Here is a 5000-nt window from a genome sequence, read left to right on the forward strand (position 1 = left end):
TTTTACAGTTGCAGTGACAGATTAACAACATTTCTGCATTACTGACAGGAGAAACACTCTTTTAAAAGGCTGTAGTTGAAGTGATGCGGGTTTTCAAGGGTGTTTTTACAGTTGCGGTGACAGATTAACAACATTTCTGCATTACTGACAGGAGAAACACTCTTTTAAAAGGCTGTAGTTGAAGTGACACAGGTTTTCAAGTGTTTTTACAGTTGCAGTGACAGATTAACAACATTTCTGCATTACTGACAGGAGAAACACTCTTTTAAAAGGCTGTAATTGAAGTGATGCAGGTTTTCAAGGGTGTTTTTACAGTTGCAGTGATAGATTAACAACATTTCTGCATTACTGACAGGAGAAACACACTTTTGAAAGGCTCTAATTGAAGTGATGCAGGTTTTCAAGGGTGTTTTTACAGTTGCAGTGATAGATTAACAACATTTCTGCATTACTGACAGGAGAAACACTCTTTTAAAAGGCTGTAGTTGAAGTCACGCAGGTTTTCAAGGGTGTTTTTACAGTTGCAGTGATAGATTAACAACATTTCTGCATTACTGACAGGAGAAACACTCTTTTAAAAGGCTGTAGTTGAAGTGACACAGGTTTTCAAGTGTTTTTACAGTTGCAGTGACAGATTAACAACATTTCTGCATTGCTGACAGGAGAAACACTCTTTTAAAAGGCTGTAGTTGAAGTGACGCAGGTTTTCAAGGGTGTTTTTACAGTTGCAGTGACAGATTAACATTTCTGCATTACTGACAGGAGAAACACTCTTTTAAAAGGCTCTAATTGAAGTGATGTGGGTTTTCAAGGGTGTTTTTACAGTTGCAGTGACAGATTAACAACATTTCTGCATTACTGACAGGAGAAACACTCTTTTAAAAGGCTGTAGTTGAAGTGACGCGGGTTTTCAAGGGTGTTTTTACAGTTGCAGTGACAGATTAACAACATTTCTGCATTACTGACAGGAGAAACACTCTTTTAAAAGGCTGTAGTTGAAGTGATGTGGGTTTTCAAGGGTGTTTTTAGTTGCAGTGATAGATTAACAACATTTCTGCATTACTGACAGGAGAAACACACTTTTGAAAGGCTCTAATTGAAGTGATGCAGGTTTTCAAGGGTGTTTTTACAGTTGCAGTGATAGATTAACAACATTTCTGCATTACTGACAGGAGAAACACTCTTTTAAAAGGCTGTAGTTGAAGTGACACAGGTTTTCAAGTGTTTTTACAGTTGCAGTGACAGATTAACAACATTTCTGCATTGCTGACAGGAGAAACACTCTTTTAAAAGGCTGTAGTTGAAGTGACGCAGGTTTTCAAGGGTGTTTTTACAGTTGCAGTGACAGATTAACAACATTTCTGCATTACTGACAGGAGAAACACTCTTTTAAAAGGCTCTAATTGAAGTGATGTGGGTTTTCAAGGGTGTTTTTACAGTTGCAGTGACAGATTAACAACATTTCTGCATTACTGACAGGAGAAACACTCTTTTAAAAGGCTGTAGTTGAAGTGACGCGGGTTTTCAAGGGTGTTTTTACAGTTGCAGTGACAGATTAACAACATTTCTGCATTACTGACAGGAGAAACACTCTTTTAAAAGGCTGTAGTTGAAGTGATGTGGGTTTTCAAGGGTGTTTTTAGTTGCAGTGATAGATTAACAACATTTCTGCATTACTGACAGGAGAAACACACTTTTGAAAGGCTCTAATTGAAGTGATGCAGGTTTTCAAGGGTGTTTTTACAGTTGCAGTGATAGATTAACAACATTTCTGCATTACTGACAGGAGAAACACTCTTTTAAAAGGCTGTAATTGAAGTGACACAGGTTTTCAAGTGTTTTTTACAGTTGCAGTGACAGATTAACAACATTTCTGCATTACTGACAGGAGAAACACTCTTTTAAAAGGCTGTAATTGAAGTGACACAGGTTTTCAAGTGTTTTTACAGTTGCAGTGACAGATTAACAACATTTCTGCATTACTGACAGGAGAAACACACTTTTGAAAGGCTCTAATTGAAGTGATGTGGGTTTTCAAGTGTTTTTACAGTTGCAGTGACAGATTAACAACATTTCTGCATTAATGACAGGAGAAACACTCTTTTAAAAGGCTTTAATTGAAGTGATGTGGGTTTTCAAGGGTGTTTTTACAGTTCCAGTGATAGATTAACAATATTTCTGCATTACTGACAGGAGAAACACTCTTTTAAAAGGCTGTAGTTTAAGCGACACAGGTTTTCAAGGGTGTTCATTTCTGCATTAATTACAGGAGAAACACTCTTTTAAAAGGCTCTACTTAAAGTGATGTGGGTTTTCAAGGGTGTTTTTATGGTTCTAGCAACAGATTAACAACATTTCTGCGACAGATTAACAACATTTCTGCATTACTGACAGGAGAAACACTCTTTTAAAATGCAGGTTTTCAAGGGTGTTTTTACGGCTCCAGTGACAGATTAACAACATTTGTGTAGGAGAAACACTCTTGAGAACCCAGCTACCCCTGTGTTTTGCAAGGCCATCCCTGTGGCCTTGCAAAACAGTGACATTGACAAAGCACAGTGATTCAGAAGAGAGACACTGGTAAACCTAACCTAACGTACCAAATTCTCTCTTGTGTCTTCATTAACAGTCGTTGAGGCTGTGGAAGCCGTCATGTTGGTGGCAGCAGCGGCAGCAGCGGTGGCGGTGGTGGTGGTGGCGGTGGTGCTCTGCTGCGTCACAAATGAAAACCGTTTTGCTCTTGCCAGTTCAATTTCCAAATTTCTGACTTGTTTCTGCAGTGAGGTGATCTGATTCTGAGAGAGAGAGAGAGAGAGAGAGAGGGAGAGGACAATGTGTGAGTGTGTCTGTTGACAGTGAACAGCACTTGGTGAAACACACTCAAAACACACTCAAAACACATTCAAAACACTCAAAACACACTCAAACACACCCAAACACACTCTTACCTTCAATTCAACATTTTCTTGCAATATCTGTCCTCCAACATTTCTCCCTTCCTCCTCCTCCTCCTCCTCCTCCTCCTCCTCCTCCTCCTCTTCTTCTGTCACATTCATCTGTTAGAAGCTGAATCCTAATCTTTAAATCTTCAATAACCCTTTCCTTGTCCTGTGCCAAAGCTTTCACCGCTTCTGCAAACTCCATCTATTACCCAAAAAAAAGAAAAAAAAAATAGTATTAACATAAAAATCCAGTTTAAGGAATTGTAAAGGTCACAAGGTCAGTACAAAGCAAGACAGAGGTCAGGAAGGTCAAGAAACAAGAGATTAAGCTTGAAATGGTTCGGTTTGATACCCAGACACCAAGAAAAGATGTTATTGATATTATTGAAGAGTATAGCAATATCACTATTCAAGATATATATGTATTTTTTTAAAGATTTATTAAAGTTCATTATTTCATTATTGTTGATATGTGAATGACTGCTATTAATTAAGGAAATAATGATGGAATTAATTAGTCTTGTCAGGGTTCTCTCTGGCTGTGTGTGGCAGTGTCTGGGTGTGTGTGGCAGTGTCTGGGTGTGTGTGGCAGTGTTTGGGTGTGTGTGGCAGTGTTTGGGTGTGTGTGGCAGTGTTTGGGTGTGTGTGGCAGTGTTTGAATGTGTGTGGCAGTGTCTAGGTGTGTGTGGCAGTGTTTGGGTGTGTGTGGCAGTGTTTGGGTGTGTGTGGCAGTGTTTGAATGTGTGTGGCAGTGTCTAGGTGTGTGTGGCAGTGTCTGGGTGTGTGTGGCAGTGTTTGGGTGTGTGTGGCAGTGTCTGGGTGTGTGTGGCAGTGTTTGGGTGTGTGTGGCAGTGTCTGGGTGTGTGTGGCAGTGTTTGGGTGTGTGTGGCAGTGTCTGGGTGTGTGTGGCAGTGTCTGGGGTGTGTGTGGCAGTGTTTGGGTGTGTGTGGCAGTGTTTGGGTGTGTGTGGCAGTGTCTGGGTGTGTGTGGCAGTGTCTGTATTGACTTGATTGAAGGTTCCTGTGGTTTACTCACATCACACTAATTCAAATCAAGTGTTGGTGGTGCAGGTGTGAGCAATAGCCAGGTAGAGAAGGAACACAGTTTTTGGGCATTTTCAGATGTGTAAGTGTGTAATGTGTTGTTTTCAGGTGTGTAAATGTGTTTTTCATGTGTAGATAGCTTGGGGTTTGTATTTCTGTGTATTGTGTTGTTTTATGTTGAATTTGTTGTTGTCGTGTTTTGTTCGTGTTTTTCCTTCATTCCTCTGTGTGTTTCTTTCCCCCGTCTCCTGCCTGTCCTTCACAACAAACATCGTTCTTTTCTTGCACCAGTTACCATCCAATCAATGTTTTTAATCCTTACATTCTCTCTCTCCCTCTCTCTGTCCGTCTTACCTGTTTTTCGTCATCTAGTTTCCTCCTTTCTTCCTCTCTTATACTTGCAATTCTCTCTTCAATCTCTATCTCTCTCTCTTTCATCAGTTCCTCTCTCAGTCTGTCCAGGCCCTGAGGAAATTAAAGAGAGGCATTAGAGTAAGATAGAATATTTGCAGTGTGAATTGTCGGTGTCCTCTCTTTCTCTCTTTCCTCTCTTTGTCTCTCTCTCACCTCCCATCTGTTAAGAGACGAGGGTGGGGAGGAGGGCGGGTGCTCCTCGCTGGGACTTGAAGAGAAAGGCATGCTAGTGGGGGAGGTGCTGGTGGTGGCTGTCGTCGTTGTCATCATTCTAAATCTAGACCTTATGCTTTCAACTTCCAGCCTGTGCCTCTTTCTCTCCTCCTCCAGTTCCCTTCGGCCTTCCTCCACCTGAAGTAGTAGTAGTAGTAGTTGTAGTAGTAGTAGTAGTAGTAGTAGTTAGTGTTTTGGTACAGGGGACATGACAAGGGTGACTAAGAGGGGGTCTGGTGGGGGTCTTCAAGTGGCACAGGGGACATGACAAGGGTGACTAAGAGGGGGTCTGGTGGGGGTCTTCAAGTGGCACAGGGGACATGACAAGGGTGACTAAGAGGGGGTCTGGTGGGGGTCTTCAAGTGGCACAGGGGACATGACAAGGGTG

At 41.5% G+C, this 5000-nt stretch overlaps 1 protein-coding gene across 11 annotated transcripts in view; it reads right to left on the minus strand.

Moving 5' to 3' along the window:
- The window catches only part of LOC135099426 (uncharacterized), a 25314-nt gene that overhangs the window by 8220 nt on the left and 12094 nt on the right, over window positions 1–5000 (minus strand). For 9 of the 11 annotated variants that reach the window (XR_010267938.1, XR_010267937.1, XR_010267936.1 and 6 more), the window contains 4 exons: window positions 4553–4750; window positions 4340–4450; window positions 2949–3144; window positions 2601–2795 (listed from right to left, as the gene is read on the minus strand). The gene's annotated coding sequence lies outside the window, so the exon portion shown is untranslated. The remainder of the gene's footprint in view (window positions 1–2600; window positions 2796–2948; window positions 3145–4339; window positions 4451–4552; window positions 4751–5000) is intronic. The other 2 variants (XR_010267931.1, XR_010267940.1) reach the window with 2 other exon arrangements.

Source organism: Scylla paramamosain, unplaced genomic scaffold, assembly GCF_035594125.1.
Source record: "Scylla paramamosain isolate STU-SP2022 unplaced genomic scaffold, ASM3559412v1 Contig128, whole genome shotgun sequence".
Classification (NCBI taxonomy): Eukaryota; Metazoa; Arthropoda; class Malacostraca; order Decapoda; family Portunidae; genus Scylla; species Scylla paramamosain.